The following is a 27,375-nucleotide window of genomic DNA, read 5'->3' on the forward strand; positions in this document are numbered from 1 at the left end:
TGCTGATTCAACATGATTGACAGGACAGTTATGGGCCCCCCAGGTAAGAATGGTGAAGCACCTCTTGGTGTCATGGTACCAGAGTGGAGTCTTTGGCAGGTACACGGGATTAGATGAGGTCATGAGGATAGGGCCTGGTCCGATGAGAGGAGGCTCCTTGGAAGAAGAGACAGGGGAGAGCTTGCGTCTCCATGTTGTGGGCACACCGTGAGAAGGTGGCCATCTGCAAGCCAGGGGAGAGCTCTCCCCAGGAGCCGCATCGACGGGTGCCGAGGTCTTGGACTTCTAGCCTCCTGGAAGAAATCAGGGAGAAATCACAACTGAGAGAAATCACTTCTGTTGTTTACACCCGCAGTCTGTGGTCTCTGGCCGAGATGATTAATTTAATACAGACATGGTTCTAGAATACTATAGTCTATATATAAGTTGGCAGTGGTATAAAAATAAAGACATGGTACTTTGTATGTGGAGACAGCCCCGTGATCCCAGGGCCAGTACCCTGGCTCGTGTCCTCCTAACGGCGTCTTGTCCATATTAGGATGGCTTCCTCAGCCCTCTCCACCCTACCCCGTGGCAGGAATAAATCACGCATGGTGTTCTGCTTTTAGCATTCCCCATCTACACAAACCCCTTCTGCGATTTTCCGTCGTTAAGACAGAGGGCCGATTCCTTGGCTCAGCGTTCAAGGCCTTCGTGATCTAGATGCCATCTACAGGTTTGGGTTCCTTTCTCTCTTCCTGGCACCAACCTTGCACTCCAGCTAGTCGTGTGAGCCCTTTTGTGAAGCCCAGTGTAAGAGCTGCATGTACAATTTGTGCTCTCCTACCTCCTCCTCTGCACACTGCTGCCTCTTCCAACCTTGCCCACCTTTGAGGTGTGGAGTACTCCCTTTCCATGACCTGTTCTCCGACACCCCGATTAAAATTGCACTGTCATCCTAGAACTCTTGACATTTTGTGTCTTATTTAATTAACACAATGATCCTGTGAGGTAGCTATTATTAGTTACCTAATTTCTTCTATAGTCAGGTTAGAAATGCTTGCCTCAGTCCTGTATTTTGATCATGTGACATGAGCAGTGGAGCGACATTCAAAGGGCACTAGAGAGTGAAAGGGGGCCCTGCCGTGGTCCGCAGTCCGACTCCCATAACCACGTGACCAGCTGCGTTTGCATCCTTGAGGTTTATCTGAGCACGGTCAAGCATTTATGGATAATTGTGTCTTCTTGAAATAACACAGATGTAGGCGTAGTATGAACACTATTATTCAATGTTGACATCGTTCCCAGTCTTTTACAATAAGAAACAGTGCTGTGTTTATGTAACTCCTGTGCAGGTGCATGATTATGTTTGTGAGATGGTTCTAGAAGTGGGGCTGCTGGGTCAAAGGGTGTGCACACTTGAAATTCTGATTGGGTGTTGCTGGGATCCTGTTCATCAGGGTTGGACCATTTAATCCTCTCTTTGTCAGCATTTAAGGGGCCAGTTTTCCCTCCCCTTGACAACACAGTAAGTCTTCACGTGTTTTGTTCTTTGACAGTCTTATGGCTGGGTTAAAAAAAATTGTGTCTATTTTAAAGAGTAGGGGACTGAAGCTAAGGGAGATTAGGGAATTTGCCTAGTCTCCTAGAGGTAGGTAAGCCATGACCTGAATTTAGCCTTCTAGATTTCAAAATTTGTTTTCTTTGGAGGCAAGCTGACATAAAATATACATTGCCTTTGACAATAATTATGTACCGTTTACTCCTTCTCCTGGAATTACAGGCCGTGCGTGTGCGTGCATGTGTGCGCATGCTGTGCGTGTGTCTGTGTGTGCATGTGGGCACATGTGCGTGTATGCAGAGGGAATTTTCAGAGTAAGAGAATTTTTTATTGAGTCTAGGGATAGTCCTCAAAAGGCAGTGCAGATGGTAAAATAACATTAGTAGGTTCTTTTATATCTCAAAACATATCTAAATTGTCTTGACTTCTTGAGGCACCTGGGTGCTCTGTTGGTTAAGCGGCGAATCTGCTTCTCCCTTTCCCTCTGTCCTTTGCCCACCTCATGCTTGCTTGTTCTGTTTCTCAAATAAATTTTTTTTTTTTTGAGAGAGAGAGCAAGGGGGGGGGGGTCAGAGGGAAAAGCAGGCTCCCTGCTAAGCAGGGAGCCCAATGTGGGACTCAATCCCAGGACCCTGGGATCATGACCTGAGCCGAAGGCAGTCGCTTTAACTGACTGAGTCACCCAGGCGCCGTCTCAAATAAATTCTTTAAAAAAACAAGTTGTCTTGACTTCTCAAAGCATTTGATACAGATTGATTCTAAGGGCGAAGTCTAGGCCATTTGTGTTCGAGGGATTCCAGCTTTTTGGTAAGAGAAAGGGAACCTTGTTAGGAACACTTTAAATTTGTAGCAGCTGTCTGTGTTCAGTAAATTATATTTTCCATGTGACTTACAAGATTGTTTTGGGAAGCAAGTACAGTTGAGTAATTAAATTTGCTCCCTTGATCATTAAATTCTTTTTCCTTCTTTCTTTTATCCAGTCTAGTGACAGCATAAAATCTGCCTATAAAGCCCCTGGGTTTTGCTGTCATCTAGAGAAGGGTGACCCCCCCCAAATATGGACCATTGCATACCACACTATGAATTTAGTCTAAAATGATTGTGCCTAACAATTTTGATATTGTCCAACTTCCCAATATATGAACTGAACAATATAATTCATACATGAATTGTGTGGGTATGTATATATAAATGTACATTTACTTATTTTTGTGGTAGGAATCAAATAATACTGTTTAAAAGGACCTTTCTGACAAATTCCAGATAGCCCTCCTGTTCCAAAAGTCTGGAAACTTTAGATCCATGCTTATGTACACCCAGTGATCTGATAGCTCTGCATTTAGCCATCACGTTTCCAGTGTTGTGGATCTGTCTTGAATTTGTCATCAGACTTACGTTTTCTACTCAGGTGGATTGTTTTGTTTTGTTTTGGTTTGTTTGGGTCACTGAGCTAATTATAATCTGTGTGAATTCCCTTCCCTGTCAGCTATGCTGTCTTTCTGATGGATCATCTTAATAAGCCACGGACTTTACTGTTTTTCCAGCAGTGGGCGTTCAGGACTCTGGGCCGAGCAGTCCCAGAGAAATCGTGCTTACCCTCTATAGCAGTGAGGACTTTCAAGGCCTGCAAAACACATGAGTAGTTGTTAATGGGACTGCACACCAGCCCTCTTCTGGGAGTCAGGAGACCTGGCTCCGCCCTGCTTCGAGCGATAACTCGCCGAGTTACCAAAGACAGGTCATGTCCCTTCCCGGATCCATGTCGTTGTAAGTAGAATGGTGATGACGTGTTCTAAGGTGCCTCCTAGCACAGTTATTCTGTGTTGTATTGTGTGCACTGTGCCGAGTGTGCTGGGAATGACAAGCGAATGTCAGGTGCGTTTGTGGCCACGCGGGATTGCAGTCCAGTTTCAGACACAAAGGGGCAAGCTAGTGGCACTGGGCAGGTGCACACACTGGAGGAGTTTGGAAGGCAGGTGCCAAGTCCCTCAGGGTGGTTGATGGGCCCTAAACCTCCCGACTGCTCTGAGGAAGACACGTGCAAAAAGCATGAGGCTGCTTTGAACAGTCTCAATCTCCGAATCTTGGATTAGGCCACAAGAGAGAAGGTGGAGGGACGGTGGTCTGTGTCTGTGGGAGTTTGGTGCACACGTGTACGCCAAGCTTGGACTTGACACTTAGGTTCGTCCGGTTCAGCTTCTCTTTACCCTCCTGGTGCAGCTTGCTTCTCCGGAAAAGTGGCGGGGAATTCCTTTGAGAAACTCCACAGAAGGAATAGATGCTCCTTGAAAATAATTCAGATAGATAAGTGAGACAAAGAGCAAAAGGCGAATGATTCTTTCCTCACTGTCTTTGGGGTAACCACCATTAATATTTGGTGTGTTTCCTTCCAGATCTTTTCCAGTGTACATACAAATATAAATGTACATTTTGGAGGTATTTTTTTTAAAAACAAATAGTATTTGATACACACTGTTCACACCTCTACCCCAGTAATATAGACAGACAGCCTTCTGTGATGATATGTGTAGATCTAACTGGCTCTTTTGCCAGTTAGGTAATCGTGGCTAATGATTACTGACCTTTACCGAGCACTTGAATGTGCCTGATCCTGTATGCTGAGCTTGTTTCACGAACTGGGTCACGTGATTTTTCACAACAACCCTATGAGTGAGGGTGGTTATTGTTAGCGTCAATCATTTTACAAATGAGAAAACTGTCGTAGAGAGAAGCCGCCTGCTCTAGCTCACAGCATTATTTCCAAGAGGGATGACACATTCGAAAGGATTCCTGTTGAATTAAAGTGATGGACATTTACTCATTGCAGGAAACATTTATTGACTACACTCTGGGTAGGGCGCCATCCGAGGAGATTTTCCTGAAAGCATGTTTGGGACAGGGGTAGAGGAGAGACCAGTACAGACACTGGGCCCCGCCAGTGCAGGGAGGGATGGGCCCCGTCAGGGAGAAGGGGCACAGAGAGGAGGTGGCTGGGTGGCCCGTGGGACAGCCATTTTCACTACTCTCTGTCCACCTCTTGTACACTCGTCAGAGATTCGGTTTTGGTTTTATGACGGCTCATCCGACACTGAGTGGCCCTTATTTCAAGCCACCTGAGTCAAGGTCAGTGCTAACGCCCCTCTAGTTGGTGAGCCGTCACCCCCAACCCTGTGGGAAGGGGAGTCACCGGGACTAAACTGGTCGCCTACAAGCAGCTGAGAGGGTTCGATGCTGGCTGTGGTGGGTCAGACGCTCCTGCTTTTTCCCACTTGGAAGAAGCCGTTTCACTCGTCCCTGAGTTTTGCTGAGGGGCTAGGGGTTAGAGCAGCAGGGCTCTGGAGTGCGTTGGTTGATACACATGTCACACCAGTGCAGTGAGAAAGCTTTATGAGATGTGGGAAGAGCACAGAGCGCCGGGGCCAGGTGCTAGAGGTCATTGTGGCTGGGTCGTAAATACTTTGGGGACAGAGCAGCATCAGGCTTGTGGCCACGGCACCGGGCGCCTGCTATATGCCCTCTCTGCTGTTTGGGCGCGTTTGATTTGGGTGTCTCCTGTAGAGAAGGCATGACATCAGCTTTTGCCACCAAGTATTTATAGCAGTCTGTACCGCCTATGTGGGTCACTTTCTGTGCTGCGGTTTCTTTAAGTTGCAGCTCTCCTACCCCAAGCCCACCGCCAGCCCGCCGGCTGTCTCAAGGTGTTGGCGATTTCCAAACACCTGGGAGAGGCCATTCTGAGCAGAGGAGGCAGCCCCCCCGCCAGCTGTGGGGTCTGATGGTCGCCCTGGAGGGGGAGGGGAGTAATGAGGGCTCTCCCAGCATCCCTCCCTCCCAGGCCCCCCCTCTCCCCTCTCCTCCCCCACTGTGTTTTGTTTAAACACTTCTTATTAAAAATTGAGCATGTGTTTTTGTTTCTTTCTTCTGCTGTTCTCTGCTGATCGCATGTGGGGTGAGGCTGGGAAAGTGAAAAAGAAAGTTTTTACTTCCCTTGGATGATGAGGCTACCCGCTCTAATGGAGGGGCTTACCGCGTGCCGGGCACTGGGAGGCAGCTTGGCACACATTTGCTTTCCGGCTAACTGGATGACAGAGGTGATGTTTATCCCCCATTAATGATGAGGGCAATTAGCTCCACGTGGTTGGAGGGAGCCTCCCAAAGTCACATAGCTGGAAAGTGGCAAAGCAGAACCAGGCACAGATTATCTGAGTCAGACAGCCATCCTGATTCCACGGGCCCTTGACTCTTAGAGGTCGGAGAGCCGAACTTGGTTTGGAATGGCCATGAAGTGCGTATCTTTGTCATTGACCCTAGACATTAGTTTGAACTGACAATCCTGCCTTCAATGAATACGAAGTATTTGAATATTTAATGTCTAAGTTTCAGCCCTAACATTTGATAGGAGAGAGATGTACACTTCAGGTTTGCTCCAGCACACACGTGTTCTATCCAGCCACAGGGGTCTCCAGGGATGACCTACCTTTCCCCCAATAGATGGGAAATAAGATCCTAATCAGTAGACACACGTGGTCATTGTTTTTCTTATTATATGTTTTAGCTTGTCCCACCACATGGGACACGACTCGGCAGTGAGAAGGAATTTAGGCTTTATTTGTGATATCCATGACCATAGTATCTGATACCATAGGCAGAAATCAGAATTTTAAGGTAAGAATACTCAGAGCTGTGTTTTTTCGAACTGGACGTTTTACGTTGCCCAGTATGTAACTGAAATTAAAGTTTCACAAAACAAGGCTTGGCTGTGATGGGGTGCTGTACTGGCCTGCTTCTCGCTCTGTTGCAAAGTGGAGCTCGTTGCCTGGAGCACCCAGACCTCCATGGGCAACAAAATAAGCCCGGACCTAAGTCTCACCATAAACGAAAGTCGACTCAGAGTGGATCGTGGACTTAAATGTAAGATGTAAGACTATAAAACTTTGAGAAGGAAAACACAGAAGCCTTTGAGAAGCAGGGCTTGTAAAGAGATCTTACTCATACTGTACATTGACACATAGACCGTGGAGGGGAGAGCTGGTTGACTGGCTTCATCAAGATCAAAAGCTTCTGTTCTCCTAAAGACGAGCCACAGACCAGGAGGAGACATTTCAAACCATGTATATGATAAAGGACCCATGTCCAGAATGTGTAAAAAAAACCTCTCAAAAGCAGTGCAATTAGGAAGCAGGTCAAGGACACAGAGGGACGGTTCATCGCAGACAATGGACAGGTGACCAGCGAGCCCATGAAAGCCGTTCAGCCTCACTGGCCGTTAGGGGAATGCGAATCCAACCCCAATGACAGGTCACTGCACGCCCACAGCAATGGCCCAGATAAGACACAGCGACACCACCAAGTGCTGGCGAGGGTGCGGAGAGGCCGGACCCCCATGCGTGGATCCCTCATACGCAGGAGCATAGGATGGGACCACCACGCTGGAAAACAGTGGGGCAGTTTCTTAAGAAACTAAACACGCAACCACCCCATGACTCAGCACATGTGCTCCTGGGCGTGTGTCTCGGAGAAATGAAGACTTGTGTCCACACAGAACCCTGCACGTGAGCGTTCACGGCAGCTTTATGGCAGAAGGGCCAGGAACTGGGAACACCCAGAGGGGTGTCAGCCCGAACAGTGGCGCAGCCACCACATGGGACACGACTCCGCAGTGAGAAGGAACAGATGACTGATACGTGCCACGACCCGGGTGAGTCTCCGGAGAGTTAAACTGAATGAGAAAAAGGCAACCCCAGCAACTCTGTGCTGTCGGATTCCATTTATAGGATGTTCTCAAGACGACATGATTGCAGAAATGGAGGAAGGAGGAAGGTCAGGGCATAGGAGGCAGGGATGAGGTGGAAGGAAGGTGGGCGTGACTTTGAAGGGGCCACAGGAGGGGTGCCCGTGGTGGCAGAATGTTCTGTATCTTGCCTGTGTCAGTGCGAGGATCCTGGTGTGACATTGCGCTATGGTTTGGCAGGGCGTTACCACTGGGAGAGGTCGGGTAAAGAGTACACGAGATTCTTCCATATTCGTTCTTACAACTGCATGTAAAGCTACAGTTATTTAGAAATAAAAAGTTTAAGTATGAAAAAGATGCTGGTTGCGAAGCACTTGGTTGGTTTCATTATCCGTTGGGAAACTCTTCTAGAGAATTTAAATGTGAACTTTTTTTGCTGTTTAAAAAATTATTCATGTTCTTGTAAAACATGTTATATGCACATTGTAAAGAAATCAAATGATGCAGAAAAACACACAGATAAATCACCCAAAACTCGTCCTTTGAAAATTACCATAAAGGTAAATTTTTAAAATACAGTAGTGTTTCCTTTGCGACACATTAATTTGTTCTTTCCTGCCGAAGACTGTCATGGCAGTGCTTGTCCTCATTTTGGCGTCAGGAATCCAAAGCTTGGAGAATTTGGGTGTCTTGATCAAGGTCAGATACCGAGTTAGTGTCCAGAAGCAGAACCAGCCCCCCGGTGCTGTTAATACCTTGCCTGGGGCCTGCCCTGCTTCAGTCCTCTCCCTTGTCCCCCAGCGTGGTCCTCTGGTCACTCTGACCACTGTCACCCGGAAACTTGTTGGAAATGCACGTTGTCACGCCCCTACCTTTGGAATCAGAACTTTTTGTGTGGTAAGCCCTCTGAATGATTCTTATGATGCTCTGGAGGGTGGAAGGTGCCGTGCCGTCACCGTGATGCGTGAGCCGTGGATGGGGCACCTCGAAAACCAGGAAATTTGGGCACGCGTCAGCCACTGTTTCCACTGTTCGCTCGCAGTCCTCGGGTCTGTGTTAATTCATGGATTGCCTGCTCATTTGTGCCACGTGCCTGCCCTGTTCACTTGGAGCTGCGGGGTGTTTAGCGGGGCCCTGCAGCGTCTGACCGAGCATCTGGCACATTCGGGCACTCAGCTAGCTGTTGGCCAGGTAAATGGGTCTGTGAACGGAGCACAGTTATGGATGGCTGCCTGGTTTCTGTCCTCACCTCCAGGATCCAGACACCAGCGACCCAGTGGTCATATCCGCCCGGCTTCCTTTACTTTCCTTCCTCCTGCTGTCTCTTCCACAGACATCCCCCCACATGTGTAGTCTGTGCTAGACTCTGGAAATCCAGGATGGTTCAGCGATCCTCACCTTGGGTTGCTCATGCTTCTCAGATGAAGCATACGCACGATTCTCTTCCAAGCCTGCTTCTGCCCTGTTTTTACTTGGGTAATGACATCCTTACTCATCAGTCCTTCGGACTAGAAGCCCCCTCCTTGTTCCCCTCCCTCCCTCCGGCTGTCTAACTGGACTTCACGCACATTGCTCTCTAGGGCATGTCTGCTCCGTCCAGTCTCAACCTTATAGCCCCGGCTCAGCGCCCTGGCCTGTTGCGGTTGAGCAGTTACACGAGCCCATTTCGTTCCCTCTGCCTGGTCAGAGAGCACCTCGTGCACGTCCTTCTCCACACTGCCATTAGAAATCTCCTTCCAAAGTGCAGATGGACTGTGTTGTCCTGTGTAACTTTCTTGAGTAAGCGAGTGCTCTCCATCGGAAGCTGGTCCCCCCTTGTCCCCGGCATGGCGAGGGCTCTGGGGACAGGCCTGCCTTCTGCACTCCTGAGAGCCGGCGAGCGTCCCCCAGAGGGACCGTGTGGGATGTTGGCAAGTTCTGGAATCCAGAGGCCTTGCACCCCGGGTCTAACGCTAGCTGGGTATCCTTGGGACCGTCACTGAGTTGCTGTGAGTTTTGGTGTCACCATCTAGACAGTGGGTATAATGAAATATACTGGACATATCACACAAGGTTGCTGAGAGGCACAGACGCAGTGCGCAGTGGAGAGGCTTTCCCGTCCGTAAAGCGTCACGGACATGGGGAGTGATGCTGTGTGAGCAGCACTTCGGGGATAATTGTATGAAACTCTTTAAAGCATGTCTGTGGTTCCGGCTGGTGACAGCAGTGAGCACCTGTGTTATACATCCTATGTCATGGGGGGGTGTTCTGTTTTATTGCCGAGTTGGAGATGCCCCAGGGGACACCCGCTCCCATACGTTGGCCTAGAAAGAGGAGGCTCTTTCCTGCCTACATTTGGTGGCATGGCCTGACTGCTTTAGGGACGGGAATGTGCAGTGAGAGGTAGAGAAGAAAGCTGTCCTCACCGCTAGCTCGCCAGTCCGCATACCCCGGGGGAGGAACAGAGGGGAGTCCCTCCGTGGTCACTTGCCAAAGCCTGTCCTGACCCATCTGCCCACAGAAGTGACCAGCAGGACAAACACTAGATCTGCTAGAGACAGGTGGACCGCCTTAGCCCCGTACGTCTGTGGCCTTCAGGGCCTCAGAACAAACCGTGACAGCTTCCAGGATAGCCGTCTGCGGGACGCCGGGGCAGCCAGGGGCGGGAGGCACCCCAAGGAGGAAGGGCGTTCCCCAGGAGCATCACCGAGGGGCGGTGAGGCCTCTCTGTGCTGCAGTCGGCTTCATCTGCGACACGGCGGCCGACAGCAACCAGGCCGGTGATGGTTAGACATAACGCGTGTGGCCCCTGAGGGGGCCGCAGTCAACGGAAGCTGGAAGTGGGTGGGGGTGAGTAGTGTGGAAAGTGCTTCACGTGTCTGTGGAATGAACGCGTGAGCGGGTGGACCAGGGAGCCACCGCCCACGGCACTCCTGGTTCCGTCCCCTCGGCTGCCGCCTGGGTTCTGCGCCTGGTCCACCTGGTCAGACCATCGCTGTGCTCTCTGCTCCCACTTTTGAATCTAAGGAATGGGAAAAGGAACTTTGCTTTCTCACCTGGTTGGTGGCAGAAATCCCATTTATCACTGCTGGAACCTGGAGCCTGCAGGGACACCTGCATGTTGTGCATTACCTCTCATCCGCTGGTAGCCAGACCTTTTCTGTTTCCATTCCTGAGAAAGTGGTAAATCTACCACGTGGCTGAGCCCTCCTTCTAGGGGAGGGTGCACGTGGACTGTGGCAAACGGCCAAGACCTGAATATCTCATTTCTGCAGGCTTCTTGTGGCTCAGAGTTAATCTTGCAGCTACCGACAGGGAGGATAAAGGAAGTTGTTTGTACGTAAACTTATACAAGAACATTTTTTTCACTGGGGGTTTATTTGGTTTGAACTGGAATAAATCTCTGACCTTAGTTTATCCTAAAAGCAGAGAAAACTGTAAATACTTATTTTGGGGGTGGTAGGTGGTGACTCCTCTTACCCAAGCTGGACCCCTAGTGCTTAGAGTCCCAGTGAATGTTTGGCTAACTGAGCTGAAGGGTGTGAGCATCTGGAGCGCGGTTCCTAACCCTGGCTGCATCCAGGGCCGGGTGGGGGGCTCTGGGAAAAGCAGGCATGCTCACTCCATACCAGTTCAAATAGGATCTCCAGGAATGGAACCTGGGCATCTGTAGGTTTGAGAAGCTGCCCAGGTGATTCTAATGGACGGTGGAGGTTGCGAACCTGAGTCCAAGGTGAGTGGGAGTTCCAGCACGAGAACCTCCTGCTTTCACCAGCTTACGATGGCTTTGGGTCCTGCGGGGCAGGAGGTTCTTGTGCTTAAAGAATATCGTGCTGATAATGCTGCATCCTGCAAATGTCTGTCCTTTCTTCAGTTTATTCCAGTGTCTACCCATTCTACTTTTTCTTCACGGAATCATTTGGCGGTTAGTTGTGCAGAATGACAGCAAGTCTGGTTTGACTGGCACAAGCTGATCTTGGGTTTGAAGTGCTCTGTTGGTATTTCTTGTAGCCGGCTGTACGGGCTCTCCGCCGGACAGCTTGTAAATACCACCGCTTCGTGCAGGGCTGTGGAGGCGGGCTGCTTGGGTTTTGCCAACTGTGTAATTTGGGGCAAGTATTAAAACTTGTGTAAACCTTACTTTCTTCATCTGTGAAATGGGATGAGAGGGGTCATTGTCATCTCCCAGGATTGTCCTGAGGTTTAAATACAAACGTGTCTATAAAGCGTGTAGCTTGAAGCCTGTTCCTAGCACATGGTAAGCGCTCGGTAATTTTCATAATTTTCTTCGTGGAAATACTCAGAGCTAATAAATTTGCCAAAGATAATTCATCTTTAGCCCTTGAATCAAAGATCTCTTTGTTTTGAACCGGTAGGGTTAATTCATCACTTGAATATCAGCCTCTAGAGTACCTTGAATTTCAAGCCAGTGTAGCCAGGGGATTTCCTAATTGGAGCATTGCCCCTAAAAAAGCTGGTTTCGATCTGTATTCATGCACAGTCCTGGAGCTTTGTTTGTTTCTTTGGTTTCTTCTCCTGAACCCGGCTCTGTGGTGACGTCTGGCACACGGGGGGTCGTCACGCTGCGGCTTCCTTAGCCTCCGAGGGGACGCGATCGCACGCTGTAGGAAGTGTGTGTTATCTGCACGCCAGCCGGACCATGTGAGTGCGTCCCTCAGTGGCCAGGGCTCATTCTTCTCAGCTCTCCCACCAAACCTCGTCCCGTCTTCCTCTGCTTCCTGTCCAACTCCAAGCTCTATCTGAACAAGGACTCTGGTTCCAGGCACTGCGAGGCCATCTGCACTCGGCCATGTCCAGCATGTATTAGGTGCTCACTAAATACTTCGCAGATGAAATCTAGGAGAACAAAGGCTAAATCTACAAGTTAAGGTTTAAGCTGTGTGGTACGAAATCTGCATCAACAAAACTTAGTAAATCAGTTTTGTTAATGCAAGCTTAAAATGTTTGAGCAGTTACCTTAGTTCGTTCATCGCTTATTGGGTGTCTTATAGGCTGAGCTTTGGGGATAGAGAGGTGATCCCTGCTCTCATCTATGTGAGGTCTAGGGCCGTGGATGGACACAGGTGGCTACAGGATAAATAGGGTGAGTATTATGATGAGGGGGTACACTGTGTGCACTTGGACCACAGAGCAGTTTGTGCTTTATGAATACAGGCAGGAAGTCGAAATGCAGCTGAAATGACTCTTTACATATTCATGCTTGTACAGTTGGTGGAAAGTGCCTACAGAGGTGCTAAGTAAACTCTTGAATGGCCTTAGTATGGATCGGTGGCTTGCTTTTTCTTCCTTCCCAGAGCAGCATTGCTGCAGGAGTTCTGGGCCCAAGGTTGGGCGAGTGGGTTTTGGCTTTGGCTCTCCTGTTCTGCCATTTTCTGGGTGTTGGGGTGCTGTGCTATGGCAGGAGGGTTGGGTTAGATGATGCTTGTGGCCTCTTTTAGTTCTGACTTCAAGACTCATCATCTCAACCAATCTTCCTGGGGAGTAGAGAAAGAACATGGCAACTGAGGAGTTGTTTACCTGCATTTACTGGGACTTTGCAGCGTGATTTTGGGGAACGCCCCGGGAGAAGTGTTGGTGGTCTGTCTGGTGCTCCGCTGTGAGGAGCACGCAGGTGTATCGTTTTCTGTGCTATTAGTAGAAGCTTGGGTAAGGTCAGAGCATCGGTGGAGTCAGTCGGAAGGAGGCAGAGGACTGAGCACTACAGGTGGTAGTGGATGCATTTGAAGCAGAGTTCACTGAATCTCTTCTGTGAGTACATTCTTTGGGGATTCCAGCTTCGTGTGATTTCTGTGGTTTAGGCCTGGGATACTTAGTATCATCGTGTGACATTGAACGCTCTTTGGCCTCTGCTGTAGAAATGTACAGACGCCAGCTTCTGAGTTTCGCGGGGGACAACACCTGGGTGGCTTAGCTGTGCTGAGAGTGGGGATGACCTCAGGCCCACCCGAGAAGGTGTGGTCTCATACGTCGGTTTGGCTCTCTCTCTCAGAGAGCTTCCTGACCCCTCAGAGGAGTGATACAACTCCAACCCCGGGCTGTCTGGGGCCCCCGAGCCCTGGGCTCTGGGGTTGCTCAGCGAAATCACCCGCACTCACCGTGCACTTGGTCGGGAGAAGGTGGGAGGGGCTCAGTTTTACGTGGTGGTTATCGATGGTGGTGATGACTTCTCACGTTTGTGTTTTGCTTCATGGTTCACAGAGAAGTTTAAAATCCGTTGTCTCGTTTTACTCTCTCAGCAGTTCTGTGCAAAAGGCAGGTGGGTTTTCACATCTGTCTTTCTGGTGATTTTACTGGGGCTCCCAGAAGATCAGGGGCTTAACCGAGGGCTCTCAGGTACGGCATGGTGACCTTAGTTAATAACACTGTTCTGTATATTTGAGAGCTGCTAAGAGAGTAGATCTTAAAAGATCTCATCACAAGGAAAGGAGATTTTGTGACTGTGTGGTAAGGGATGTTGACTAGATTCGTTGTGGTGATCATTGGCAATATATACAAATATCAGATCATTATGTTATACACCCGAAATTCACATAATGTAGTGTGTCAGTTACACCTCAATTTAAAAAAATAAAAAATAAAGAAGGGGCCTAACCAAGGTCACAGACCGACTGAGGGTGGCCCTGTGTCTTCCTTGCCACTCCTCCAGGGCTCCGTGCTTCGGTTGGGACAGTGCTACGTTTAGTCTCCTCTAAACCCCTCACCCATTTGGGGAGGAGTTCTTGGGGCATTTCTGTTCAGTTTGGAGGCTTTAGATATCCCACCCTCTGTTCCTGCCTCCAGATGCCTAGATGTTCCTGAAGCCCCCGGTCACCCCTGTGCTTGGGGGCCTCCTCCGCCTCCACGTGGTACGTTTGTTAACCCCTGTGAATGAGCTCTCACACTACAGGGACTGCCTCTGCCTGCCCCCCACACTCTGAGCTTCACTTACTGTTCAGATCTGATCGCTTCCTTCTAGGAATGGGATGTGCTATGTGTGCTGGGTTCTTTTTTTTTTTAATTCAAGCTAGTTAGAGCCATGGCTGAAATAGGTAATAGCAATGAGTATGCTACTTTAAGACTGTGATTGGGTGGCCTCCCTTCCCTGGTGTGAGCTCCTCGAAGGTATGGCTGTGTCATGTCCCTCTGTGTTGTCACCACAGTGGCCGACTCGGTGTCTGGGCCGTGGAAATTCAAGTAAAGGCCAGCAGAGGTATTGCATCTGGAAAATGACAAGCAAGCTAAAGGAATTTTTACTTAAGATGTTTGCAAAAGAATATTTTAGAGAGTTGACCTGTTTCTCAGTTGGAGTTGAATTTCAGCTCAGAAAGCAGCTGTGTGCCTGAGGGCTTTGGGGTTTCGCTGTGTGACAGATGAATTTGATTGTTGTATGACTGTATTATCCTTTTGTGGCTTTCGTGGACCTTTCTCCCAAGTGGAATAGATTTTTCTATGAAAGTCACACCTGCTTTTTGAGAAGTGCAACGGTAATTTTGTGGAATGATCTCCTGTTCGTTTAACCCCAAAGATTACCTGCCGAGAAGCAAACGCTCTGCTTTCGGCCCCGGGGGAACGCAGTCTGGTTTCTGCCTCCGCGGCCGAAGGGCAGCGAAGCAGTTCTCAAAGCCAGAGAACAAGATGTGTGTGTGCCTCATGGAAATTCTCGAATGCTATTTCAAGTCTCTACGTTGGGGTTTCTGTCAAGCTTTAGGAGCTAAGCGGGTACGTGCACGTCACGGTGTGGAGGGAGAGGGGCGGTGTTAACAAAGGGATACTCGGCTTCGGTCTGTTTTCTCCCCACTGACCGGCTCTCGGGCTGTGGCCAGGCCTCGCGGGTCGCCGAATGCCCTACCTTCTCTGTTAGGCTTCTGTCGAAGGGTTTTTGCCAGTCAGTGAGGTGGTATATGTGAAGGTGCTTTGTGCTTTTAAATTTTGGAAAATTTCAAGCCTATATGTGTTTTTGGAAACACATGTAATTATTTTGGAAATATGTTTAGCTTAGTCATTTACTGGGCATTTGGCACACTTTTAATACTGCCCAGATGTAGCATCTAAAAACCTTAATTTCCTGGGAATACCACTGGAATAAAGTTCACTAGACTTGCTGAGGGAGAGATAGGAGTCTTTGGTCAGGGAGAATTTTGCTCATCTTGCCGTGTACAGAGTAGGGTCTCGTTTACATCTTCTCAAAGCCCCTAAAATTTATATATTTATCTTATAAAAATTATCTCCACAGTTTAAGTATTTTCTGTGGCCAAACATGGTTCTGAGAATGTCACAGACATGAACTCGTTAAATTCTCATTACAGCCCCGGGAGGATTGTGATCCTACTATTTGGATCGTTATCTTACAGGATAAGGAAACTGAGGCCCAGGGAAACGGAAGCAACTTGCCCGAGGTCACAGAGCTCTCGCGTGGTAGTTCTGGGGTTGCAAGCCAAGCCTCAGTCCCAGAGGCCTTCTCAGAGCCCCTGCTAAAAGGCTGCCTCCTGTCACCTCCATACCTTACTCACGATCTCTTCGAGTGAGCCGCACGCCCTCTGAGCTCTGTGGGCCCCTGTCTGTCTTGTTTACCGCCGTGTTGCCCGGGCCTGACACAGTAGCCTGCACATAGTAGGCATTTGCGGAATGATGATGTGAGGGGTTTCTGATAATAGCATCTTATCATTAAAATTCTCGTACATCTGTTTTCTCACCTGACCCTTAGAATTGTGAGGCAGGCCATGTTTCCCTCCCCTTTTACACATAAGGAAATGATGTCGCAGAGTCAGGGATTGAGTTCTGGGTTATGTATCTCCAGTTCATACATGTTTGTTTGTTTGTTTGTTTTTTACCTTTTAGATTCTTCTGAAATTCTTTCTTTGGTGAGGGTCATCAGAAGGAGACACAGGTAAGATCTCATGATCTTCCAATTCAGTGGCATTAAAAGAAATTAAACTGTCTTGACAAGAGCCGTTGCACTGTCTGCTGGGGGGGTGCACGGAATAGAGGTCTTTGCATTAAAACCAAGATGGTGCCTGCTTATAACCATGTCGGAGATGAAGTCTGACTACCTGGCTTGTTTGGTTGGGGGAAAAGCTGGAAATCCTGAGGACGTAGGTGGCGTTTTCGTCCCTGCTCTTCACCCAGGACCGCCCATCCCACGGTGGCTCTCCCGCATCCTCGCCAGCCCCGCTCTGCTTTCTCCCTGGCGTGTCTTCTTAGGGCATTTGTGAATATCAGAATTCCCCTGTGTCTAATCTGAAAATTGACATCATGCAAAACAGAGCTTTTAGAAGCAAAACAGAGCTTTTAGAAGCAAAACAGAGCTTTTAGAAGCGTGTAACACACCTCCCCGCTCGTAAAGGAAATGCATGTTCATTGGGGAGCATTTGGAAATAAGAGACGATAGAGAAGAAAATAAGTCTCACCAGCAGACATCAGCACTGTGAACGTTTTGGCCTCGTGCAGAGAAGTGTTACCACAGCAGGCCAGAGGCTGCCATTCTCTGGGAGGCCTGCTTGCAAGCTTGGCCCTTGGCTGGTGTCTGGAACTTTGATGTCGGGACGGTTCCCACCACCCTGACTAGTGAGAGCGGCTCACTGAGCCTGAGCGCTTTGTGCAGACAGCACGGTTCGTGCCTGCACACCCCCTTCCCTCTCAGGAGCCTGGAGCCTTCATATGCGCCAGGCCATGGGGGCCCATGTGTCCAGCCCCCAGGGAAACCCCTGATGCGGGGTCTCTAACGAGCTTCCTGGTGACAGCGCTTCACATGTGCTATATCCTGCGTAACCCCGAGGGGGAGGGCCCGGAGGTTCCCGGCTGGTGTCCTCTGCACCGTGCGCCTTTCCTTGTTGCCACCTGTGCTTTGTTTCTTCTCACCGAGATAAATCTAGCTCCGAGTATGCCTGTGTGCTGAGTCCTCCTGGCCAGGCATCGAGCCTCCGGGCCGGGCCTGGGGCGAGGTCTTGGAGACCCTTGACTAAGGCCTATTCCTTTTCTTTTTCTCAGCATAGGATTTTTTTTTTTTTTTTTTTTTTTTAGTAAAATGGGTATCACATCTGTCTGAGATCTCTTTTTTATTCCACAAATATAAATGAACATTTTATCACACCATGAAATATTCTTTCAAAACACAATTTATACTTAACTTATACCTTAAATGTTTATGTAATGTTGGATGTTTGGGTTTTACAGTTTATAGTGCTATTGTGGGTAACGAAGACCCTTGTTTGCAGGACTCGGTGCGCATCTCAGCGCAGGTTGTTCTCGGGGTGGGGTGAGAGAGGGTATGGTGGTGTGGCTGATCTTGGCAGACGCCTTCAACTCTTCTTCGGAGAGATGGTTTCCGTTGGTACGGTTCAGCTGTGCTCAGGGCAGCCACCTCACCGAGTCCTCACCAGTACTAAGTATTACCAGTCAAAGCAATTTGCTGATTGGATAAATAATGGATGGTATCATTTTAATTTGCATTTATAAAAAAGATTTATTTATTTATTTGAGAGAGAGAGCACGCGCAGAGTGAGAGAGAGCAGGAGCGGGGTCGGGGAGAGGCAGAGGGAGAAGCAGGCTCCCTGCTTGGTGGGACTTGATCCCAGACCTTGGGATCATGACCTGAGCTGAAGGCAGACGCTTAACCACCTGAGCCACCTAGGTGCCCCTTAATTTGCATTTTTTGTTATTAGTGAGGTTTGAGTGAGTGATTCTCTTTTCTGACGTGCCTGCTCATGTCTTTTGGATTGAGAGTTTCCCATCCTTTGCCCAGGTATTTTGTGACTATTCTGGGCTGGGATAATGACCTCCCAGGGAAAAGCCTTGTATCCTCACTCTGCCATACCCACCCCAGGCCTCTGGCACGGTGTGCTTTGAAGAAGTGGGCTTTCCTTACGGCGGGAAGCATGACTGTTGCCCATTGAGGAGGTGCATCCTCAAAAGAAGGCCCCGATGTGCGCGCTGGAATCGATATGCACATGGGAAGGATGCCACGGCGTCCCACGGAGGACGGGGTAGCAGCAGCTGTTTCTGTGGGGGAGAGTGGCAATGAGGGGCCTCTGTTTGTTTATCACTCGCTGTAATGGTATGACTGTCTCCACCAGGACGTATCCCTGTCTTTCTCATGAAATAGAAGAAGGTTCAAAATGTGAAAACCTTAAAAAGCCAGCTAACCCCATGTGATTGCAAAAGCAACACGGGATGGTCGTGGGGACAAAACGGCACAGAAGGGTTCTGTCCCTGTGTGCTGGGTCCCTGCTCGAGGAGGAATCGCTCACGTGGCACGTTCGTGTCTACCACAACAACTGCCAGTTCTTTCTAGCTGCTGGCCGAAAACGCGGCTGCACGTGGGACGGGGCGGGGAAGGGAAGCCGGCAGCCAGGAGCTGTGTTTGTGTGACAAGCCGACCCTTCACCTTGACGGTTTGTAGGAGGCGGCAGGGAAGGTGTCTCATGGAGGATGGGGTGCAGTCGCCAGGCCCCCTCAAGGCCCTGGGGGAATTCAGCGGTGATGTCTAGTATCTCACTTGTGTGTGCGGCTACTTATTTCCACACCCATGGCAGCGCTCTGGAGGGCTGGGTTACATACTGGTAGCACTGGTTGCCCCAGACGAGGGGCTGGGGTCAGAGGTTAGAGTGGAGGGAGAATTTCCCTGTTTTGCATAAATCTGAATTTAAAAATTTTTGCTATTTTATTATTTAGTGCATCTTAATTATGTTTACACTTTAATAACATTTGTAACAGCAGCAATATTTACTTTTGAAAATTTGAAAAAAATGCGAAATAACCTGTGACCGTGGACTGGCTATTCAGCCTTTCCATGCCTCGGTTGAGGAGTGGTATATGGTACTGATCTTACACGGTTGTCACAAGAGTTCAGTGAGATAAAACTCAGAGCCCGGCACCTTCTGAGTGCATAATAAATGCTATTATTTCAACATTTTAGAAGAAAGAGAATGCTGACACGTCATCATGGTTTCTGTCACATAAATACCTCCGGGCTGTTGTAGAAAGAACCTGAATTCAGCTCCTTGTAAACAGTGTGATGGAAAAAGCATAATTTAGGCATCAAGAGACTCCGGCTGTGAATGGGGCTCTCTGATTAGCATGCCGTCCCGGCAGCTCCTTGTTCCTCCCGTGTGTGATGGGAGCCATAGCACGTTCCTGTTGCAGGGCCGTGGGAGCCTTCCAGGGCGTGCAGCAAACTGGGAAGCGGTGGGGGGGGGGGGGGGCGATGGGGAGGGGCAGGCGGATGTGGGAGCATAATGCATCCAGAGAACCCAGCGCGGTCTGTCCTGTGCGGAGAGAAGGCTCCTCCTCTGTTCCTTGCCACCTTCAAGGAAGGCAGGTCGGTGGAGGAATCCACCCATCGGACAGCCCAACAGCCGCAGTGTGCGGTATGCTCTCGTGGATTTGGCCCCTTTGTCCCGGCTGCAGCGGCAGAAGGGACAGCTCGCCTCGATTTGCATATCTGGGCGTGTGTGCTATTTATAAACAGTAAGAAAAGGCGTGGAAGGCTGTTTGTGGCAAGCTGGCAAATCTGGCAGAACACGGACAGTCCTGTGAGCACAGTTTGCATGAGCGCGGGCCCCGAGCATCCACATAAACAAACACATTTGCCCGTATTTAGTAGTCTTTCTTAAAAACAGACAGTCAGCCGTCGGCCATATGGTTGATCAGCTTTTCCTTGAAATGCAGGGGGTTTGATGGCCAGACGCCTGAAATCTGAAACCATCTTAAAACAGTTTTATGCCCCCCCTCCCTATTTATTTATGAGGAGAGAAGAATGAAAGGAGTCCAGTGTCACTTTACAGTGGCTCTTGTCACTGTCCTGTTCCCTGTTGACCTGGCACAACATCAGCATCACCGCAGGTTGGGTGGGGATGTTCTTTCTCCTCTCCCCCGCGGCACGGTTCCGTACAGCATCGGTCACTCCCTCGCGTGCGTTTCGGTTTGTCCGTGTGCACCAGCACACACGTGGGCTCCCCAAAGGCCAGGTTATTGTCTCGAGTCGCTGCTCCACCCCCCCCCCCCGCCCCGGCACAACGATTAGTATTTGTTGAGTGAATGGGCGGGGTGAGGCAGCTGTGTCATGAAAAATGCTCGTGGAAGAAGCTGCGTGAGCAGGGAGTGGGGGACTGTAGGTGGTGAGGCCACACGGGTCCCTGCGGGATGTCTCCTCAGCCCAAATAACCTGGAAGAAGGTGCGGGTCTTGGGTAGAAACGTGCAGACCACTTCCTCGGGAAATCAGCAGGTGGTCACAGCGTTACACACAGGTAAGTGACACTGCCCCGTGTGTGTGTGTGTGTGCGCGCGTGTGTGTGCACATGCACGCGTGTGCCAAGGGCTTTTATCCTGGTGCAGATAGAATATGGAGCCTGGGGCGCCAGAAAGCGAGCTGCCCAGCATCACCTGGGTAGAGTGGGACCAGAGCCTGCCTGTGTCCTTCCTAGAGCCTTTCAACTGCTCACCTCACTGCCCTCTCTCCTGCTCACACCGTCTTCCTCGGCTCTGAATATGCAGGAACGGGGGAGAAAATGTACCCCAGGGCCACACGCGCAGAGAAAAACCCGGCAGCTTAAAGTCATATTGACACGTCTTCTACTGAGAGCAAGTGGTGATTTTTTACAGTACCTTTAAATTTCACAGTACCTTACATTTTCTCACATGTTTGCTAAAACAAGACAATCGAATGAGTTTGGGGAATAGCGACTTTAGAAAAGGGGGATGAAAAAGGGGGAAAATAGAGAATTGCAATTTTTACTTTATTCTCAGCCTAGCATTTAAGCGCTCTGGACTCTTCTCCGTGCTACAGCTTGAGCCTTACGTGGCCGGTCAGTACCCCTCGTGGTAGAACAGCATCGCAGTCACCGACTCTACCCTCTAACGGTGGTCTGGTTAATTTTAAATTCAAATGACAGAAGCAGCAGATGGCGAGGTGGGGTAAGTATTTAGATGCTTGGTCGTTGACAGCCCTTTGCTTCCACGCATTACATCAGCACCTGGGACTGGCTGGGCCCACAGACAACTGATTACGATCTGTCCCCTCTGTCCCCTCGCCAGCTGGGCTCTTTATCACGCTGGGCCCAGAAGGATTGCCCTCCTACAGTCAGTGAAGATGGACCGCTGATTGTTTTGGAATCATGAGGGTTATTCGCACCGTCCAAAATTCTGAAGCAGAGCTATCAAAAGGCTGTCTTCTGTTTGTATTTCAGATCTTTCAAATCTGTATCTCGAGTCTACGTGAGCTAATTAAGGTCTTTGTCAATAGGTAATTGAATATATTATTGATTGATGTGCAGAAGAGGTGTATCCCACGGTATAGCCCCTGGCACTTTGTTTGCACAAGGATGTGGGCCTTAGAACGTAACCTGGATCTTCTAAATGATACCTAAACGTGGATTCTTTCTAAATGATTATTGCTTTCTAAATGATTTTCCAAATGAGTGACACGGAGCACCGGAGCGTACACTTAGTAAAGAGATACCCTTTTATTTTGTCTGAGTTCGGATTTTATATCAGTATTTAGAAATGCAGCCATACTGGCCCAGCCCCGCCTCCTCCCTTTATAAAACCCAAAGATGCTTCCAGGGAGGGCGTGCTCCCTGCCTTTCTCCTCACAGGCTGCGCACCTGTCCTCCTGCCTACCTTCCCTGCTTGTCCCACCTCCTCTGGGCTCTCTGCAGAGGGAGCGGCCCCCGCCTCGGCTTTCCCGAGGCTGCATGGGACCGCGGCCAGAAGAGAGGGGTCACTGTCTGCTGTCCCATGGGGGGCTAATCTTGCCAGTGCTACGGTCTGGTCATCGAGTGGCACCAAAAGCATATAGTTCTGCAAAACCAGATGTCAAAATGATGGCAGGACCGATCTCTTCATCAGGATGCTCGGTGTATTTTGATCAGGGGTGGAAAGCCATGGAAAAATATGTGATTCCTAAAATTTGGGGTCAGGGGGAAGTCAGGGACTCGATGTGGAGTGACAGCGGAGCAGGGAGGTGAAGGTGTAACAGGCACTGGCGGATGCGGGGCTGCCTCCCACGTGTGACTTAGGAACTCGCCTTACAGTCATGTTTTAGCTCCCACCGTGATGTTCTTCCTCTTCCGTGACGATGTTGCTCGTCGTACCGTAGGCCTGCAGCCGCATGCAACACAGAAGTGTCCTTGCTGGTAGAGAGCGCTGTCAGCTACAGCGCTGGGGCAGGGAAGTCACAGCCCCTGGACCAGGCCGCCCCTCACTGCAGCTTCCCAGCTGAGCCCTTCCTCGCCTGCCCCCTCTGACCTGGAGGTCCCGCTTCCTCCAGTGCCTGCCTAGATTTGTCCCCTCCTTCTTGTCTGCTGTCGGTGAGTCACTGCGGTGTCGCTCTGCGGCGGCGCGCCCGCATCCACACGTGGCCACCTGTGTGTTCTATGTTTTCACTTGGGCCGTTTTAAAAGTTGTTCTTACGGTTTCTTGTGGGTTGCGAGACATGCTTCGGAGGCAAATTCCGTGCGGTGTGTTGACGTGTGTTTATTTTGCGGGGCTAGCTGGGTTGGAGGCCACTTTGAGTGAGTGTGGGGGGGGGCAGGGCGGGGCCACCAGTGCACTCTCCCGCTTGTTCGGGGTGTCCTGGCTTTCTGGCATCGGCACGTGGCCAGCAGCACGTGGGTCTCCTAAGATCATTGTTTTAGTGTACAATCCGAGGCTGTGGAAAAGAGTGGCCAAATCTGGCCCAGAGATACCCTGGAAGGACAGTTTGCTAAGTAACCTGGACTGGAGATGGTTTGCACGGGCAGCGTGGGAAGTGCTCCTCTGTGTGGCGTGTTCTTTACGGCCCCTCCTGGCGACACTACAGATTTCTGGAGGATTCGGGCATAACTGGGAGCACCGAGGATGGCATTCATGAGGGCTGTAGGCAGTCAGGATTCATTCCGTGTTCATTTGATAGCGGCAGCTTTATTTTTGGCCACGTGTGAAGGTCAGACGTTCTCCTGGCAGGGCTATTAGAGGTGTTTGCTAGGGCTCAGATGTGAAGGAGCGATGTGTGTTTGAAACCGTTTAAACCATGAGTAAGCGAAAAACAGCCAGGTGCTGTCGGCCACATTGTTTATTAATCATGGTTCCACCTCCCAGTCAGACTCTTGATGAGGTTCCCTTGAACCCTCCCGTGTGTGTGCACACACCACCCACACTCACACTCCCTCCCACCCATCCATACACATACTTGCTTTTCAGAGCCCCAGCTTTATTTGCCACGTCTGCTTCCAGCACTTTCCCAGCCCACTGCCCCTTCTGTTTTACTTCCCAGACACCTGTTGTCCCCAGTCAGCCTGTCTTCCTCATTCCTGGTGTTGGAGCCTCCTGGGGCTGGGAGGCACCCTCACAATTTCCAGGGTTTTCCAAACCTTGTTTTATCAAGCCCTGGGGATGGCGGAGAGGCTGAGGCTTACGGGCTTGATGATGATGGGATTTTCTGCGGCACAGGCAACTTGGAGTGTGCTTAGTGGTAAAGAATGCTTTGACTTCCACCCTTCTTAGTGAAGGATGGTTTGTGAACCTAACCTCGCCTCCAACAGGAAAAGCGTGATTTGCGTATCACCTCGTTTTGTGTTATTCAGTATTGACAGACAAGCTCTTCTTGAGCTGCATTCCCTCAGCCACGGTTTATGGAGCAGTGTATGTATGTGAGCTGTAGCAGCTTCTCCGCTGGCCCCTGGGACTAGCCCCAAGGGGAGCCATCCCCAGGATGGCCTGGGGCAGACGGATGTGCAGAACTAGCAGCGTTTTGAGTGTTGTAATGGGGTGCCTGCAAGGTGCAGGGCTGACCTCCTGTGCCTCCTCCCCGAGCAGCTCGTTCCCATCGCTCTGCGTCCCCGCCAGAGCACTTGTCATGCTGCTTTGAAATTCTCTGCTATATGTCTGCCCTTCCCATTAAATGGAGAGCTCTTGAAGGACACGCTGTGGGCTATGTACCCATTATTTTTATATTCCCATTGCCCAGCACGGTAAGACAAAAGGTGGCCAAGTGCTCTTTACCATTCCATGGAAACTAGATGGGCTGAAGGAGGGGTCCCCATGGTTGGGGGAGCAGGGGAGACAGGATGGGCTCACAGAGGGAGGGAGTGGGTTTTGTTTCTCAACTTTGATTTGAGATCACACGGACTTAGGGAAATGTCGCAAAAACAGTAGAAAGAACTCCTGTATGCCCTTCACTGGATACCCCAACCATTTTACAACATTGGTACTTCACTCTGTCTCCCTCCCTCTCGCTCTCTTCTGTGTGTGTGTGTGTGTGTGTGTGTGTGTGTTTATTCATTCACTCATTCACTCATTCACTCACTCGTTCATTCATTACCAAACTATTTGAAGTGGAGGCTGGGTTGCAGGGGTAAGGTGAAGAAGTGGCAGAGGAGAGGTGGGTTGGGAGCTCTCACAGCAATCTGGGCTGGAGAACACAGTGGTTGGCCTGGTGGGAAATGACAGGAGAAGTGGTCCGTCTGCTGTGTTTTGAAAGGAGACCCTATAAGATTTGCTGACAGGTTGGATGACAGGCCTCAGGGATTTGGGCCTGAGTGGCTGGAAGACTAGAGGTGCCGTTTTTGAGACGGGGACGACCAGGGGAGTGGGTTTTGGCAGGAGGAATCAAAAGGCAGTTGTAGGGCTAAGACTGAGGCCCAAGCATGGAGGCCCAGAAAGAAAGACCTCGAAGAACGTGAGCGATTCAGAAAGGTAGAATTAGCTGATTTTATTCGTAAGCAAAGAGACCGCAGAGGTGTAAGGTGTCTCCAGCTCGTTTGTACTGGGCTGAGCCCGCTCGTGTTACAGGGTCTCCATCGCTGGTGGGAGCAGCTGGCTTTCATCTGCAGGCGCACAGAGCTCACCCCCATGTCCTGTTTCTCGTACTGTGCCATCTGTGTCCCCTGGCCTTTGCTTTCACAGCTCTTTGTCACCACCCCGGTCGCCTGCCCCCGGGTGTCTCCCACATGCGACCCCATCTCTCCAGCATTCCTCGGGAAGGCTAGATTCAGCTCCGTTTCCCCACAGAGGGCAGGTGGAAGTGCGGACCAGGTCTCAACTGGAGATGGGAATTTAGGGGAGATTACCGTATAAATGGTAGGTAGAGTCACGGAGTTGGAGGAAATGACCCAGGGATGACTGTACTTATGAGGAAAAAGCCCTAGGTCTAAGGAGATGAGCGGGAACAGCAGAGGCCAGGCCTGGGAGGCATGCGGAGAAACTGTGTCCAGAGGGGCGTGTGACGGGGGTACGGTCAGACGCTGCCCCATCAGTGAAGTGAGGGCAGGTGTCACTGACGGTACAGGAGCCGGTCAGAGGAGGGGGCAACATGACGAGGGAGAGCCCAAAGGAGTGTGACGGAAGGGAGTTGGGGGGGCGGTGTAGACCTCTTTTTGGAGGGAGATGGCTGATGAAGTCAGGTTTGCTCTAGATGGTTTGTCATGATGGTGTGAGCAGTACTTAGTTTATATCGTAACCTCTGGATCCTTATCCAGGGGAGCAGATTAACATCCTTTAGCTGGAAAACTAAACGTGTATTAAAAATCTCTTCATTGTGGCTTATGCTGTATTTTGGACATTACGACGGACATTTTCTCTATGGAAACAGGGCCCTTTGGATCAACTCTGAAAAAAAGTAATTCTACTTCTGAGAGGGACATACACTTTCATCAGAAATGATAAAGTGACAGAATTGTTTTCTGCTTTATTAAAGCACAGATTATTGAGCTGGTAATTGCTAAAATTGCTAGCTAGCATTTCTGCGAGGTACCTATTGATACTGAGGAGACGCTGGTCTGTCACGTGTGAGCCTTGTGTCTTTGAGGGAGTGAGTCACCTTCCGGGGGGGGGGGCGTTTTCTCCTCTCTGAAATGATAGCATCTCCTCCACAGATTGTTATTTTAAACAATGTTAGAGAAATGTTTGGAAGGGGGTTCTCACTAGGTTTGGGGAGGTGTCTCATGAAATATACAGGGGAGATGAGGTTTGGTTTCTCCAAACCAAGGGCCCCACTATGTGAGATGATGCTCTGTTTTAGGAAAGTTACGTAGCATCTTATTTAATCCTTATACCTACCCTTTGGAGCAGAGATTATACTTGACAAAATGTTTTCTACAGATAATTATACTGATGAGGATGAGGGAAACCGTCACAATCTAATTGAGTACTTATCCTGTGCTAAGTTCTTCACATCTTTCTTTTTAAAAAAGAAACGTGTTGACGAGCTCTGTCATTGTCCTTTTCTGGAGAGAGGATAGTGACGTGGCTGTGTACTCGAGGCCCCAGCTAGGAAGGACAGGGGCAGAATTTCGACCCAGTTGCTTCAACTCCAGAGTCTGCTCATTCGATGTATGAGCACAAGTCCATCATCACGTTCTTTGGGAACCCGGGTCTCGTCTGTTCTGTGAGGGTGGAGGCTCCAAGCCCTGAGAAGCTAATGGGAGGCCAACTGTCCTCTTTAATTTGCTTCCACTGACACACGGACATATGTTACCCAGCCCCCGGTGCCCACCGTCCCTCCCCGTCCACATGGGCATGGTGGGGGCCCCATCTGCCAGGGGAGCCGGGGGCAGAGCGACAGACGGCCTTTCGGCCTGCCTTCCCTGGAGACAAGCCCATCAGCCCCATGCTCCCTGTGCCGTCTGAGCCCCGGCTCTGTGCCTGCTGTCAGGAGCCCCAGAGGCGTTTCCTGTTCCACTCTCGGAGGGACATGGATGGAATCGGAGCCCGGGGCCTTGACACTTCACCATCACCAGAGGGTGGGAACCGAACTCCGCGGACCGCTGGTGGGCCCCTCCCCTCGGAGTCCGTGCAGAGTCAGAAGTACATGCCGAGCAGCAACAGTGGAGGGGGGTGGGGCGGGGGCAGGGATCATGCTCAGTCTGTGTCCCTGTAAGGCCGGCTCTGTGGCGGGAGGACGGTGAGCCCGAGGAGTGGATTTGGCCTCCCATTTCCAACTGTGTTTCTTTTTCTTTTTAATTTTATTTATTTGGCAGAGAGAGACAGCGAGAGAGGGAACACAAGCAAGGGGGAGTGGGAGAGGGAGAAGCAGGCTTCCCGTGGAGCAGGGAGCCCGATGTGGAGCTCAGTCCCAGGACCCTGGGACCATGACCTGAGGCGAAGGCAGGCGCCTAACGACTAAGCCACCCAGGCGCCCCTCCAACTGTG

The 27,375-nt window shown here is 50.2% G+C and overlaps 1 protein-coding gene across 4 annotated transcripts in view; it reads left to right on the forward strand.

Annotated features, from left to right (window-relative positions):
* The window catches only part of AFAP1 (actin filament associated protein 1), a 146,562-nt gene that overhangs the window by 20,098 nt on the left and 99,089 nt on the right, over positions 1 to 27,375 (forward strand). For 2 of the 4 annotated variants that reach the window (XM_027599148.2, XM_027599141.2), the window contains exon 2: positions 16,089 to 16,137. The exons of the other annotated variants lie outside the window; for them this stretch is intronic. The gene's annotated coding sequence lies outside the window, so the exon portion shown is untranslated. The remainder of the gene's footprint in view (positions 1 to 16,088; positions 16,138 to 27,375) is intronic. 4 annotated transcript variants of the gene reach the window in all.

This window comes from Zalophus californianus, chromosome 2, assembly GCF_009762305.2.
Source record: "Zalophus californianus isolate mZalCal1 chromosome 2, mZalCal1.pri.v2, whole genome shotgun sequence".
NCBI classification, from domain to species: Eukaryota; Metazoa; Chordata; class Mammalia; order Carnivora; family Otariidae; genus Zalophus; species Zalophus californianus.